This window comes from Falco rusticolus, chromosome 3 (assembly GCF_015220075.1).
Source record: "Falco rusticolus isolate bFalRus1 chromosome 3, bFalRus1.pri, whole genome shotgun sequence".
Taxonomy (NCBI): Eukaryota; Metazoa; Chordata; class Aves; order Falconiformes; family Falconidae; genus Falco; species Falco rusticolus.
Genome location: NC_051189.1, coordinates 2,022,258 through 2,039,583, shown reverse-complemented (window position 1 = coordinate 2,039,583; position 17,326 = coordinate 2,022,258).

The window sequence follows — 17,326 nt, the reverse complement described above, 5'->3', positions numbered from 1 at the left end:
TGACCATTTTACAAGTCATCAAGTGTACAGTCAGTGTTTTATGTAGGATTTTTTAAGTGACTGTAATCACTAAATGCATTAGGCCCTAATGGAATTACAATCCTTTAAACAACAGGGGGAAGCAGGCATCCTCCTTTAAAAGCCTGGGAAGGAAATTAAAGGTTGCTTATTCAAGAATAACAGCACCTAGAGAGAAAATCATGAGAACCAGATCCATTGTAATAAAGTATCTCTGAAATGTTCATTAAGCCAACTCTGATTTCACTCTTATGTTTATTAGCTTCCATTTCTAAATTGACCTCTTTCCCATGGGTAGGCAGGAACCTTTTAAAGAATATATTAACCAAATAAATTATGGCATTTTAGCAAATTTTTGATTTCATCTGCCCAAATCAGTTTAAATTCAACAGTATTCCTTAGAATGTCTAAATGTACGTAAGAATGTTTTATATGATATTAGTGGACTGTGTATGTATAAGAAAAAGGCTGCCTTTGCTGGACAAAGTAATGACTGTTCTTTTGTTTCTGATATACTTCTGGTGGCCAGGAAAGGTGGGTGGGTTTGGTTTTGGGTTATTTCTCATTTTGTTTATCAAGTGCTTTTGGGAGCTGGCCAATTGCAGTTTCATCTCTACTTGAATTTAGAGAGTCTACACAGGTTTTCTCCTGCCATCCTGATACAAACACTGTTTATAAGCCTGGTTCTAGTCTTATGTGTGCTTAAATTCCTGCTCTAAGGATTTCTCTTAATTAATAGCTTCTTCTGCATTGACACTGCTCAGGGAAAACCACTATTTGATTGTTTTCAGAATTCATGAGGCCTCGCTTTTGCCACAGTCCCTCAGTGTCTGACCATCTTTGATACAGTGCTCCTCACAGCCAGGGAGTCCGAAAGAGTTCAGACCAATAAACAGTATTTTTTCTTACACTGGAACTAAACCCAAACTATTATTGTGAAGTTTAGTTGAACTCAAATGGGAATTGGTTTAGGATTGTTCTAATTACAGTTGAATCAGAAGCAGAACTTCTACTGAATTGGATACCTTACTAGTTCAGCTGCTTGCCCCAAACACTTCTAGACATGGAACATTCTGAAATTGCTGTTTTAATCAGAAATGACAAGAAAAATAAGTAACCTACTCAAGGCAATACAAAAAATCTGCAAAGTAAAAACTTTTCTTTTAGATGCACTTAAATATATACAAGTAACTGCCTTTTTTTTCTCTATAAAAAGATCTGAAACTTGTTCTCAGATAAACTGATTGATGTGACTAAACAGAATTTGGCCCAGTATTTGTAGTCTCAGTTGGATGCTTCACACTTTCTATCCATTTATTTCAATGTAAATAATGATACATGGATAGACATTTAAATCAATGGCAGTAGAGATGATAAAATAACATGGTTTGTGTTTCCACTGGAAATTTTAAGTATTTTGAGTTTTTCCTCTTGGTATTTTTTTTTGATTAGGATTTGGGAGGAAAATCTAAAATTCAACACAGAAATACCTTTTTTTTTCCCCTTTTTTTCTCCTTTTCTTTCTCTGAAACTGTTTTATATAAGAGAAAGATTTTGCCTCAGCTTTGTTTTTATAAAAAGTCTAAAGTTTTAAATGTCAAGTGGCCTGTGAAGGTAATTTTTATTGTAATTGAAGATGGCCCTCATTGATTTCAGGGAGCAGTGGATATGACCTTGTCTTTTCATACATTACTGAAGGCTGTGGAGTTGTGACCACAGTAAAGATAAAGGAGTTTAATAGTGAAAAAACTTTTCTTCCCAACACAATGAATTTTCTTAAATATCAATTAATACAATATCTATCTACCTAGGTATTACTAACATATGTACATAGGTAAATCCTGGAAATTTGTGCTGGCAAAATATGTTATTTCCAAAAATAAAATACAAAGTGTTATTCTTATCAATTAAGGCCAGCTGATTTTCTTTGCTTTGTCATAATGCAACTGGAAAGCTAGTTTCATCCAGATATCGCTAATTTACTGAGTTCATTTTATTTCTATTCTGGGCTTTCATCTGTCTTTTCATTAAAAAAAAAAAAAAAATAACCGTGCTGCTCAGGGTAAAGTTTCTGACAAACTGAGGTTTTCAATTTTTCCTCCTGTAATTGTTTCTATGTTGCTGTTGTTGTTGCTTTTATTTGCTTTAGCTGTTTCCCCTAACTAAATCCCCCAGGCATTTCAGTTTTCAGATAACGTACAAATTATTACAATTAACTGCTATTAAAATCACAAGAATGCAAGATATTAAGCATCAGACAGGTAACTAACTCATCATAGTAGGTGCTCCATAAACATACACCAAACAGATGGTCCCTGCTCCAACAATTTAATTTTTTTATAAATATCTTTTCCTGTATCTTGACAGTAATACTTCAAAGGACACTGCATTGTCTTTTTTCCTTCAGCTCTAGTTAAGAATAAAAGTGTCATATAGCACTAATATATCCAGTCTCCCCAGACCTCCCAAATTTATTCTTTCCCATTGGATGAGATACCATCCACCAGGTGATGGGAATAGAAAGGGCTTTGTGAAAGACGTCTTTCTAGGCAGGACCTGGAGAATGCAGTTTGTAGCATGACCCTTTGAAGCCGGGGCTTGTAAGTGTCTGAAATTTTATCTGTGATATAAAACCAGTGTCTTCTTTCTTCTGCCATGGGTTTACTTCTTCCAGAACCAGGTGAGTCTGAGTAGGCACAAATCAGGCCAATCCACTAGGTTTTGCATTGGATAGAGGAGTACTAAAGATGGATGCCATCTGCAGGGTACCACTGCAAATAAGTGAGATCCAGGGATATGGAGAGAGAATGAGCTGGGAGCAATACTCCAATGGTGAGCAAGAGGTGAGTGAGAAAGAGAAGATTTTTTTTTTTTCCCTTAAACTTAATTTTCTGAAGAAAATATTTCATTATCTCTCAACCTCTTCTTCTCCTCCCAGGACATGGGTTTTTTATTATTATTATTATACCCCCAAATTTCTTTCAGCCTAGAAGATCTGGTTGTGCTTTGATGAAAAGCTGGATTTTTTGAAGGAAAGTCAACTTCTGACCAACAAAAACCCCAATTCCTGAAACCCACAATTTTCTTGAAAAACACCGCACAATCTCTACTGAAAATTTCCAAATAGACCTAATAGGACTGGGAAATGTGATAATATTTTTATCTCTTGGATTCCCCAAGCAATTGATACAGTCATCTGCAAGTTCTCAGTGGCCCTGTCATTTCCTTAGGTGAAATGCATGAGCCTTGATGCCTAGCTTCTCTGATGCCTAGCTTCTGTATTTATTGTCATGAAGACTCTTTGACCCCTAAGGGGGTGAAAGGATCCTTTTCCCCAGCTACTATAGTGATTATCCTACCACTTACAGCCTAATTAAAATGTCAGACAGAAAGCATATCTGGGGAAGCAGAGAATCCACAAGTAAGGAAAGCAAAGAAAATCTTTGTATAATGCTGTAAAGGCTGAGTTTTACACAGCTCTAATCTTTGCTTACAACACAAGGAACTAGACTCTAATAATGTCTAGGCACCAATTCAGACTGACTAAAGCAATGAAAACCTGATTTAAGACTCCCACAGCACCATCAGCTCAACCCTGTTACACAGAACAGTTATGAAGGCACTTTGTTAGATGATTAGGTGAAATATATGACAGCCTTCTCAAGATGAAAATACTGTAAATTAAGGACAGGGGTTTTTTTTGTCGTGGTTTTTTTTTTTTCTTTTTTCTTTTTTTTTCTTCTTTCTGTGTGTTCCTCTTCTTCCCATCAGGAGTCTTTTAAACTTCTTGTAAACAACAGTTAAAGGGAATGCTGGAGCCCATTCTAAAAGAACCAGTGTCAACATGTTCAAGGAAACTACCAGAAAATCACCCAGACCAAACGAAATTTCTGGGTTTTTTCTTTCTTTACTTTTTTTTCTTTCTTTTTTTTTCTTCAGATGTAATAGTTTTTGTAGATAAGACTAATAGTTTGCCTCACTCATACACACACACACCTCTTGGATGCGGTAAAGGCAAGTAAGAATATTTGAAAAACAGCAGGGAAAAAATGAGCTTGTAAGAGGTAAATATAAATCTGACTTAGAGGTAAAGATCGTACTGCATTTGACTTCACAGGCCCAGAAAAAAATCTAATATAAGGGCTTTTCTAACACTATCTTATCATATGCACAAGTTTCTGCTTTCACCTTCCAAAAAAATTTATGGTGTAGTTGTGCATTTTCTCATAAAGTTCATGAGTGCCATGCATTTCAAACCCACAAGCTGCCTGCTTTGAGAATTTTAGCTTGTATGTCTCATTTTGAACAGAGAAAGTGTCTGTAGAAACAACCCCCAGCTTTGCAGCTCAGTTGCCTTAAATAAGGCTGATAAATCCATAAGGAGGGTAGACAGCTAAGTATCTTATTTACCAGCTTCTCTGCTGATTGAAATAACACTAAGTCCATGATGTCATATATAAAGGTGAAGTTACTCTACATAGTGTTATGGTTTTGCAATATGCAGAGAAGCAGTGCCATAATAAAATATCAAAATAACATTTTACTTGCTTGGAATGCATATCAGTGACTTCCATGTTTCTGTTTATACAAAATAAAATTTAGGGGAAAAAAACCAACCCTAAAATGAACTTTAAAATGTTTCAGGGATGTTCAAAGAAAGAAGAAAGCAAAGAAATTTTCCTGATCACATGGGTTTGCAGAGTTCAATTTTCTACAAGACATTGGGAGCTATGTAAGATGTAAAGCAATAGCTAAGCTTTCTCATGTAAGCCTACCATTTCCCAGATGCTCCTTAAATACAACCATTAAAACAGTCTTTAGACATAACCACTAAAACTCCAGTAATGGCATGGTTAGTATCATACACATTCCACAAACCTGTTTTCATTAGTGCTGCTCTCTCAGGAAGAACAGCTGTCATTTTTTCTTTCAACTCTTACTGCTACAGTTGGACAGCATTTCCCCATGAAAGAACTTTCGTCTTTGAAAACTCTAGCTATTTATTTTAACTTCAAAGGTGGAAGCAGCACCCACATTGAGCTTTTACTTAAAATCAGGTGATTATTGGGTCTCTTAATCACTTCCCCTTTGACTGCTCTGAAATATGTTAAAGTTTTAAATTCCTGCTTTTCCCTATGCTCTTCCTATTTCTTTTTTTTTTTCTTTTTCTTTTTTTATAATTATAAAAAAGCTATGTTTAACCTATACAGCAAAACAAAACTTAGGGATTTATACTCTTCGGTCTTTGCAATAATAATGTGAGGAGCTGGGCTATACACAAACAGCGATGTTTGCTCCTTTTTCACTAACGCTTATCTCAGCACCAGCACAGACTGTTCTGCCTGCACATTTGCTGGTGTGTAGTAGGTAGCTGCCCCAATGTTTGACTAAATGTTACCAGAGTTCAGAACTCCTCAGAAATAAACTGTGAGCTTTTAGCTGAAACAAATTCACCAGGTAACCTGAAGGAAATATGTTTTAGAAATCCCTTCATACTGCTGTTTCCACATCAGACTGTTGTTGCATGTATCACTTCTGGCCATGTAGAGCAATCACCAGCCACTACAAAATATGTTGCTTTTTTTGTTTCTGCATTTAGCTTTCTCTAAGACTTTGTCATTCAGTTCCACGGCTCATATGTTATAGTCTCTGACAAAGCCAGGAGTTATTTCTGGAGTGAGATGATTACTTTCCAGTTCTATGTCTTTATATGAGCTGATGGCCAAGAATATCTTCTTGAAATCATATTAATCTTTGTGCTAATGATATAATTTCATTACTACCTTTTCCCCATAGAAGACAGCTATTCTTCGAAGACAGCTTCAGTTTCCTGAATTAGAAAGGTCTGAATTGCTTTTTGGTTATTTAATGTAACCATCCCTAAAGTTCATAATTATTTAGCAAATGGAATTTTGTTTCTGGAGCTATTAGCTGTACTGGGAAAAGCATCAAATGGGGACATAGCAATAATTCCCCCCTTAAATATTTTCCTTTGCATAAGTACAACCAACTCTGTACACATATATAATCACTTTTAAAATTAAACGCAGTATCATTTATGCATTCTGTCTACTATCAGCAATGAAATGGCTAAATTTGTCCTCAGTAGCTTCACCAATAGTTTATGATATGCAATGAAGATTTTTTTTTCCCCTGAAGAAGTACTAAAGAAATTTAATAAAACAAAACAAATAATGCCTAAGGACTTCTTTTTCTATTTCCTTCTGCTATGAAGTAGCTTTTTCTCAGCTGCTGGTGTTGAAACACACTTCATATTCTGGGGGGTTAAAACCAAACCAATTGACAATAAAATACATATAGCTGGAATGAATCCTCCATCATATAGAAAAATATAGTACAAATACCAAGATATTTGGCAGTGATCATACACTCCCAAAAGCCTTCTTTTTTTTTCTTTTTCTTTTTCTTTTTTTTCTTTTTCTTTTTCTTTTTTTTTTTTTTAATGGATTTATCTGGATTATTCCCATATGACACCCCAAGTAAAAATTCTGACTATTGAAAATATATATACATATATCTTTGTTACTTCTTAAAACTACATCCTTGTAACTTTCCTGGAAACTTTTTGATTTTACAAATATTCTTCAAAATTCCTTCCGATTTATTCAAAAAGGCATCCTAACTTATCCATTGTGGTATTTCAGATATCACTCTTTGTTTCACAGTGGATACAATGGCTCTATGTCAGTGTTATCTTCACATCTAAAGAACCTCATTGGTTTTTGGATGTATTTTGATCTGTGCTTCACTATGTCTTCCTGGTAAGCTTGGAAGGTGTCTTCTCTGCTAGCTTGAACAGTGAGTTTTGTGCTTTAGGTGTTTCATATTGACCTGCTCATGAGCAAAGTCTCACAGTGGCTTCTTTGTCCTCCCCAGACTCTCTCCCCCAACACCCCACACACGCCCGCCCCCGTCATAGTTGGAAATTCTCCCACATCTTTTGCAGAACAGTGTGAAGTAAATTGTTTTACATTGAAGTACAGTGCTTTACATAAAGTGAGATACATAAAGTATGGTGAGAAGCAGTGCTACTAGATAGTGCTGTTGACCCCTAACAGGTGCCAGGCAAGAAATTAAGAAAAAAGAAAGTCCTTGTAACACATCATGCACTACTTCCTTTTTAAATACCATCAACTAGACTGGAGCAGTTTGAAAACTGCAGAATGAAGGAGGAAAGGTGGAGCAGGATCCATTGTCCACAGTAGACTACACAGCTCCTCTGACAAGATGGCAGAAAATGATTCTGAACATCCAGGAACCTACAAAGAGAGGTGAAGGTCCTGTTTAAAATGTCAAGGAATACCAAAACACTGGGACCTGTACCCACTTAACCACTAAGCAGCACCAGCACCCAGGCTCCTTGATAGTGATGTGCAAGAAGTGTCCAGTCTTGTGCATGGCAGCTTTGGTTTTTTGTCATAGGTGGCAAGTAAATTTAATGTCCTGAAGCTGCTGCTAGTTAATCGAGGCTCTGGGTGGTAGTTAGCCAGGGTGACTATTTGTTCACACTGTGGAGACCTCCTTTCCCTTTAGAACTGAACTGAGTGGGCTGGATGCACTCTGCCAACTGGAATGACGGGCACATTCAGCTGGTACAAACACCATTCACATTAGAGCTGGCAGCAGCAACCCCTGCAGATTATGATATTCCCTGCTGCTGAGCGGAGGAGGGGGAAAGAAGGAAAGAAGGAAAGAAGGAAAGAAGGAAAGAAGGAAAGAAGGAAAGAAGGAAAGAAGGAAAGAAAGAAAGAAGGAAAGAAGGAAAGAAAGAAGGAAGGAAAGAAGGAAAAGAAAGGAAAAGAAAGGAAGAGGAAGAAAGATAGGAAATAGGGAAGGAATGAGGAAGGAAGGCAGGGAAGAAGGAAAAAAGAAAAGAAAAAGGAAATAAAAGAGAGGGAAAGGGAAAGGGAAAGGGAAAGGGAAAGGGAAAGGGAAAGGGAAAGGGAAAGGGAAAGGGAAAGGGAAAGGGAAAGGGAAAGGGAAAGGGCAGGGATAGTGGGGTGGAGTGGGGTGAGGTGGGGTGGAGCGGGGAGGGGAGGGAAGGGAAGGTATTAAGGCAGGAAGGAAAGAAAGGCTGGAGGGCATGCAGGAAGGGAAGAAGGCAGGAAGGAAAAGTTTTGCACTGGAAATGATAAAAATTATTTTAGAAGAGCACGGTGACACCTTGCAAAGGTGTGTACACGCCCCCTTACAACCTCTCAGTTGACTACAACAAATCAGTGCTATCAGCCTGTACAAAGAAATTAATTAGAAGTCTAATTTAGTATAATTTCAATCAGATTGATTCTTGCCCTGTAATCTTTTTTTTTTCTTATTTGCATGATAAAGAATATGAATATTCTTTTCCATTCAGCTTTGTCTTTGATGATCAAATATTCCATGGTTACATCCTTAGCTGGCAGGAACGTTAAGAAATGTGCAAGACATTCATCTGAGTTAGGTGCCCTTTTGTATTTTTCAAAGACCCTCAAAGAGAACAAAGTATTATAGCAGGTTTTCATGGGAAACTTGAACCTATCAAGTGCAAGTTAATATATGTGCTAGTTCAAAGTACTTGTTCCACCACCATGCTTTTGCACAGCCATCAGTTGATATGCTGTACAGCTCTGCAACATGACCTTGTTTAAATAAGAATCTGCTAGCCACATGTTTTGAGCAGCTGGGACAATAAAGGGATGGGTTCTCACACATTTGATGAATAGAGAGTGATGTTTATATACATACCTGCATATCTAAAGACATACGTAAAGAGAGGGATCCATACAAAATGGAAGTATTTATACTTTGCCTTTCATTTATTTTTAACACTTCAAAATGAACTTCCCCAGTAAGAAGGCAATGCTATCTTGTGCTGGGTTGATAGCTCCTACCTTGTGTTAATTATCTCATATTAAATTATCATCCTCTCCCTCAACATTATTCAACAAAACTATTTATGTAATACTAACATTAATGCATTTATAGACACTGGATTTGGTCTGCAAACAGTACACAAACAAGAAAATAAATGAAAAAAAAAGACTACATATCCAGGAAATTAATCACAAAGAATAATTGAGTCGGTTGCTGTCAAATGAGTTTAAGCAAAAGCCAGGAGGAAAGGCTAATCTAATGCTTAAGAAAGTGATCTGTGATTTTATTTCTGCCTCTGCCAAAGGTGTCCTCTCTGCCCTCATTTGACCACAAACAATTTAATTTCTCTGTCTTCCGACTGTAAAATGGGGATGATGTTCTGTCTTTTCTGATTTTCCATTCCTTGGTATTATATCTTGCTTTAACCTGTTTTTGCTGGAGGCTTTTAGGTGTAATTTAAACAAGCAATCCTGCCCATGTGATCTACACTTGTGAGACAGGTCTGCTGGGTTTGGACCACAGTATGGTTGTGTCCTCTGCCCTGCCCACATTGGACATGGTACTTACAGGGAAATACTGGATACAATGTCCAAGTTTCATAGTTTTTACACAAGGAAGAGAGAAAGAATCTCATCCTGGCTTTTGATGGTACATTACTGAGAAATTTAGGTAATAAGTGTTCTCCCAACACGAGGTTCTCAAGATCCATATGGTGTCTCTTAATTGTGTAACTTCTGAATTACATGCTTTTCCCTGTAATATTTTAAGAGCTAATAAAAGATGCCTTTCTTTTTTTAGTTATTCTATATTTTTAAGGGCAGAATTCTCAGTACTAGGTTGTTGGTTTTTTTTTTTTAAAAAAAGGAGAGTTAAGTGCCTTTGCAAATCTTGTAATACTAGGGGCAAGGAGAATGTTTATCTGCTGCACTCTTTTCACTGCTGATTTTATTTTTATTTAATTTTATTAAGTAATTTGTGTTCTTCATATTTATTCCCTTCCAAGATACTTTAAAAAGTCTGCCAAGCTATTCCTATTTTCCTTGAAGGGCAGGGCAGGGCAGGGCAGGGCAGGGAAGGGAAGGGAAGGGAAGGGAGGGGGGGAGGGGGAGCAGAGGAGTATATAGGGCAGTAGTAATTCAGGTACTTGGCTATTTTACCTGGTGCGAAAGACATGTAGTACTTCCACTTAACAAATGTCCTGTCCAGATTACAAAACCATTAAAAGTAGTTTTATATGTCAGAACTAAATATGTTTCCAAGACAAGACTTCAGTGAAACTACACCTTCTAACAGGTTTGTTTATTTGGTCAAAACTTGAACCCTATAAGTAGACATCCAGATTGTGTGTCTTTGCTTTGTTTCTGTATATCATAGTTAAGATATCTAACTATGCATGTAACAGGCATAATATTTATGAGGCTTTTTCTTACTGTTATTTTCCTTGTGCTCTTTCTTCTTATATATTACATGTTCACGGTTATCTTCCGATTCAAATCATAGATTGACCTTCCATTCCGTGACATCTAAAATAAAATGGGAGTAGAGGGAAGGCCAATTCTGATTTGACTCTGTAAAGGCTACTTTATATCTACCTTACCATTCACTTACTGTGGTGGGTTGACCTTGGCTGGATGCCAGGTGCCCACCAAGCTGCTTTATCATTCCCCTCCTCAGCAGGACAAGGAGGGGGGAGAAAATAAGATGGTAAGAAACTCCTGTGTCAATATAAAAGCAGTTTAATAAAGCAAAAGCAAAACCCTGCATGGAAGCAAAGGAAAACAAAAGATCTATTCTCTACTTCCCACCAGCACGCGATGTCCAGCCATTCTCAGGAAGCAGGACTTCAGTATATGTAGTGGTTACTTTTGAAGACATACGTTGTAGTAATGAATGCCCACCACCCACTGTTCCTCCTTTCTCTTAGCTTTTATTGCTCAGCAGATGTCATATGGTGTGGAATATCACTTTGGTTAATTTGAGTCAGCTCTTCTGGCTATGCCCCCTCCCAAGATTTTGCCCACCCCCAGCTTAGTGGGTAATGGGGGGAATTTTGGAGAAATAGTCTCGAAGCTGTGCGAGCTCTGCTCAGCAGTAGCCAAACCCTGGTGTGTTATCACCACCTTTCTAGCTACCAAGACAAAGAACAGCACTATGAGGGCTGCTATGAGGAAAATTAACTCCATCTCAGCCAGACCCAAAACACTTATAATTATCCTAAATCAGTGAGTAAATAGGGCTGTGAGAAGGATCATGTATTCTGTCTAAAAACATTGCACTACAAGAAGTTCTGAAATTAAACAAGTTAATTTCCATGCTAGGATAGTCTAATGTACAACTTTAATGACAATACAATTCACAGAAATTTTAGACTGGTTTCCTAAGGAAACCAGACTCATACAGTTTCCCTATCAGTCCCTAATGACTTCTGATCCCCTTCTCCAACATCTGCCAAATGCAGCCAGAGTAAAAGTCCCTCAACATACTATATTCCTACATATCTTGCAAAAATAAACTGCTGTGGAAAGGACACTCAGATTCACACTTCCTCTGAGGAAAGTCTTGGCTGTACCTCCGCTTTGTTCCACTCTGCATGGAACCCATCTGAGACGAAGAAAGTAAGAGCTCCCATTTTCAGAAAAAGTTATCAGAAAAATAGTAAACCCAAATCGGAGGGAACTAGGTCTTGCAAAACTTTTCTGCCCACAGAGCTAACTGTTTAAAAGTATGTCAGTCTTTCAAAGTCAACCTTGCCGGAATGAAACAGGGTGACATTTTAGACAGCGAATGAATCCAGAAGACACAGCATTCTTTAGGGAGTAGCACAAACTATTAGTGGCACTAACAGAACAATGTTTCCAAAGGACACAGGCTACTGTATATTGCACTATTTAACCTTACCATTGCAAACAGCAAAGCTAGGAAATACTGCAGTAAATTAATCTGCTGTGGTGCCAAAAGCCTCTCACTCAGGAAGAGGCATCTTAAGCCATGAACATTGTTTTCTGGTCCACCTAAAATTTGAAGAGGACAGTGATGATCAAGGGTGTTCAAGGAGAGGTCTAATTCTTCAGTAGACTATCAATCCTGTCTTCAAACCAAAAGGAAAATTTACTCCATGTTTATCTCCTAATTTCAGTTCATCTTTGAACTGCAAAACCTGAAGGGACAAACAAAAGTACACCATGGAAACCCTCATGTGTGACTGCTCTGATGGATGCAAGTTTCACTGGCAGCCTGAGGAAACAAGGCTGGTTTCCAAAGAGGTTGGGGACCATTAGAAACCTTTTCACCTGTGCACTCACTTGCCTGGGGGAAGAACCCATTGCTTCATAGAGATGCATCAAAGCCCCTCAGACCCTTAGCTCCGCAACACTGGCATTGTACAGTGCTTGTGTATGAACCCATGTGGGCTGGCAAGTGCAACCAGCTGGCTGGCCTGTGTTGTGACTAGTTTTCATCTGTTCTGGCTTTCCACTGTCACCTCTCCTCACAACTTTACATGGACGTGCTTGGAACTGCAGTGTTGCCATTCCCTTTTCTGTGCAAGGGAACAAAAGGTTTGCCCCAGCATACTCTTTAGCATGACAAGGAGGATTAAAGCTGGAACACAGCAATGTCAAATTCATCAGAAAAAATGGATATCTCATTCCTGTGATGCAGATAATGTTTTAAGAGAAGGCAGGAGGACCTCAAAAAGTTAAAGGACTGATCAAATCACATTGACTTAATCCCTTTTAGAAGTGCAACTTACTACCGTCTAATCTTGTGTTGCTGATGCCATACAGTTCACAAGGCAAGGTTGACTCCAACTCTCTCACAGCCTGGCTCTGAATTTTCTTGCTTTTCTTCTATCTATTCAACCATTTCTCTGAACCCAAAGTTGTTTCATGAGATAGCTTTTAATGTGACTTGAGACTTTTAGACTATTTTCGTGTTTAAAGGCTTCAAGTTTCATTTCCCACTATATGGAATCAGATTAATTTCATAGACCTTCTAACAAAAGACTTTTTCTCCTTTTTTTTTTTTTTTTTTTTAACCCTAAATAAAGTATACCCTGCTCTCCTGCCCCATTAAAAAACATTAATTTCTTTCTCCTTTCCCTTCCTTTCCCTCCCCAGATCTTTTAAAGAGAAAATCATATGATAGGGTTACGGCACTGGTGGATAAGGGAAGAGCAACTGACACAATTAGCCTGGACTTATGCAAAGCATATGACACTGTCCTGCACAACATCTTTGTCTCTAAGATGGAAATACATGGATCTGATGGATTGACCACTCAGTGGACAAGAAATTGGCTGGATGGTTGCAGTCAACAGCTCGAAGTCCAAGTGGAGACCAGTGATGAGTAGCATTCCTCAGGGGTCAGTATTGGGACTGGGACTGTTTAACATCTTTGTCAGAGACATGGACAGTGGGATTTAGTGCACCCTCTGCAAGTCTGAAGATCATACCAAGCTGTGTGGTGCAGCTGAAACACTGATGGGAAGGGATGCCATCTAGAGGGATCTTGACAGGCTTGAGAGGTGGACCCGTGTGAACCTCATGAAGTTCAACAGGGCAAAGTGCAGGGTCCTGCACATGTCAGGTCAAACTCAAGCACAAGTACAGGCTGAGTGAAGAATGGATTGAGAGAAGCCCTGAGGAGAAGGACTTGGGGGTGTTGGTTGAGGACAAGCTCAACATGACCTGGCAATGTCCGCTTGCAGCCCAGAAAGCCAGCTGCACCAAAAGCAGCCTGGCCAGCAGGGCGAGGGAGGCGGTTCTGCCCTGCTACTCCACTCTGCTGAGACCCCACCTGGAGCGCTGTGTTCAGCTCTGAGGCTGCCAACATAAGGACATGGACCTGTTGGAACAAGTCCAGAGGAAGGCCATGAAGATGATGAGAGGGCTGGAGCACCTCTCCTATGAAAACAGACTGAGAGAGTTGGTGTTGTTCAGCCTGGAGAAGAGAAGGCTCTGGGGAGACCTTAGAGCAGTTTTCTAGTACCTAAAGGGGGTCGACAAGAAAATTAGAGAGGGGCTTTCTACAAGGGTGTGTATTGATAAATCAAGGGGAAATGGCTTTAAACTGAGAGATGATAAATTTAGATTAGCTATTAGGAAGAGATTCTTCACTGTGCGGGTGGTGAGGCACTGGAACAGGTTGCCCAGAGAAGGTGTGGATGCCCCATCCCGGGGTTCAAGTCCAGGCTGGATGGGGCTTTGAGCAACCTGGCCTAGTGGAAGGTGTCCCTGCCTATGGGGAACCAGATGGTCTTTAAGGTCCCTTCCAATCCAAACCATTCCACGATTCTATGATTTTATGGTATAGATGGTCAGAGGGCTGGAATGTAACTTTGAAGGTTCTAGACTGCAATAAGCCGTATATTTACCAGGCATGGAAGTCTGTCTAGTTCCCCGCCCCCCCCCCCCCCCCCCCCCCCCCCCCCCGATTAGTTTTTTGGGTCTAAGTTTAAGCATAAGCACTGCCTCTTGCTGCTGACAGGAAGACATAGCTGTGATCCATCTGTTAGGAAAACCTCTGTCTCTATGTTCTTTCACCTGTGTATCAAATGTGATATGCTGCCCTTCTTGCTCTATGAAACCTTTGTTTCTTGCTGTGTCACTCATAAGAATCCTCAGTCCTGGCAAGATTCTCCTTTTTTCAGTTCTCTTTTATTTTGTGGTGGTTAGGAGTTTTTGTGAGGGTAGATTTTTTCCTTAGAAATTACTGGGAAATTTTTTACACCCTCACTGTACATATTGCATTTCACAAAAATATAGTCAAGGATAAGGAGGAAAAGAATGAAGTCCCTGCAGTCCAGGAGGAAACAGTTGGTGACCTGCTGCTCTACTCAGATGTGCACAAGTCTGTGCTCCACTCAGACACACACAAGTCTATGGGGCCAGATGGGATCCACCCGAGGGCTCTGAGAAAGCTGGTGGAGGAGCTCGCCAAGCCACTCTCCTTCATTTATCAACAGTCCTGGCTAACTGGGAAGGTCCCAGAAGACTGGAGGTTAGCTAATGTGATGCCCATCTACAAGAAGGGCAGGAAGGAGGATCAGGGAACTACAGGCCTGTCAGCCTGACCTTGGTGCCTGGAAGGTTATGGAGCAGATCATCCTGAGCACTGTCACAGAGCACGTGTAGGACGACGGGGGTCAGGTCCAGCCAGTACGGGTTTATGAAAGGCAGGTCCTGCTTGAGGAACCTCATCTCCTTCTACAACAAAACGATCTGCCTAGTGGATGAGTGAAACACTGTGGATGGGTCTCAGCAACCCCATGCAACACTACAGACTTGGGGCAGAGTGACCGGAAAGCTGCCTGGAAGTAAAGGACCTGTGTGTGCTGGTTGAGAGCTGGCTGAACATGAGCCACCACTGTGCCCAGGTGGCCAAGATCACCAACATCATCCTGGCTTGTATCAGAAATAGTGTGACCAACAGGACAAGGGAAGTGATTGCTTCCCTGTACTCAGCACTGGTGAGGCTGCACCTCCAATATTGTGTTCACTTTTGGGCCCCTCACTTCAGGAGGGACACTGAGGTGCTGGAGCATGTCCAGAGCAGGGCAATGACACTGCTGAAGGGTCTGAAGCACAAGTCCTGTGAGGAGCGGCTGAGGGAACTGGGGTTGTATAGCCTGGAGAAAAGGGGGCTCAGGCGGGACCTTATTGCTCTCTAGAACTACCTGACAGGGGGCTGTAGGCAGATGAGGTCGGTCTCTTCTCCCAGGTAACAAATGACAGGACAAGAGGAGATGGCCTCAAGTTGCACCAGGGGAGGTTTCGATTGGCTATTAGGAAACATTTTTTCACTGAAAGGGATGGTAAGCATTGGAACAGCCTACCCAGGGAGGTCATGGAATCACCATCCCTGGAGGTTTTTAAAAAGCACGTAGATGCTGTGCTTAGGGACATGGTTTAGTGATGGGCTTGGCAGTCCTGGGTTTATGGTTGAACTTGATGATCTCAAAGGTCTTTTCCAAACTAAAAGATTCTATGATTCTAAGTAGTCATGATACAGAAAGTAGAATATGAATTATGCTAATGTATCATATTACTATGCAAACTAAAGCCCTCTGGTTAAAGTCAGTGGACTTTAAGTGAGATATCAAGAGGGAATTCTGTAAAAAGACACATACATTCCTCTTGGTTCTTTAGAAACTTCCAGCCTTCCCCTACAACTCTAATTTCGGTGGCAGCTCTTGCACAGAAAGCAAAGTGTTCAGAATGGAATTGCTTAAAGAACCTTTCCGTAAATAACCTCTGAGCAAAGGAGGCCAGAGGAACTCGCCTAATAGAATAGATAAATAAATAAATAAATAATTAATTAAAAAAAGACAACCCCTGACACGTTGAATAAATAGGATTGAAATGAACTCAAAATGTAGAGCCAGCTAAGCCCAGGGAACATTAGACATGGTCAAGTGGGATGCTATTATACTCAAAAGTGTCAAAAAAAGCACTCAGATCAAGCAACATTAAAACACTCCAACATCCAGAGTCAAAGTGCATTAATAAACCATTACAAAAATGTAGGCAAAACCACTTTCTGTGCTAAGAGTGAAAAAAAAGCCAAGCTGAAATTTATCAGAAATGCCCTTTCTCTGGTAAGCAGTGAATGACTTCACCAGGAAGATGTCTTCTACTTTCAAGACTTAAGGTTATAGCCAACTCTTCTCAACAGTCTCAAAACCAATGAATTCTGCCAGGGGATGTTCAAATCAAAGTTTTCCACTGCCCTTGTTTGTCAGATGAACACTAGCTGGGAAATGCAGATTCATTGCTAAATGAATCCAACTCCAGATGTGCTGTAATCCTGAGGAGCTGCCATTAATATCTTTTTCAATAAAAACTATCAGTACATACTAGATAGAGATCACTGATCATTTCCTCTTGGACTATTTCTGTTCATTACAGTAAACTGGAGGGTTTATAACCTATTAAATGGCAGCAGATACTGCAGAAACACATGCAGACATATAGACATATATACACAGATTTTGAGAGAGACAAAAGGAGACTTTCAATTCTTTATCAGCTTTGAAATCTAGTTGAAGGTAATTGTATGCCATATGAATAAAGTTAACATCTCGCAGTAACAAAATAAGAAATAGTGTTGTATTAATCCATTCACCAGTAGTAGAGCTAAACCTGGAGAAAATGTTTAAAACATCAATGTGGGATAAGGTCAATAGGACACAAATGGCAAATTTCTGACACATCTTCAGTATGTTTTGTAAGGTGGCCTTTGTGCAGTTTGGTAACAAATGTATTCATTATCAGAAAGAGATAAGCAGCATTTGCCTGGTAAAGGTTGAAATGTTGAATTCCAGAAGCCTTCTGCAGAAAGGATTTTTTTATTTTTTGCATTTCTCTGCATACCTGCAAAGACTACTACCAATGCATAATGTTTTCAAAAGATAAAAACAATAGCAAAGTCAAGC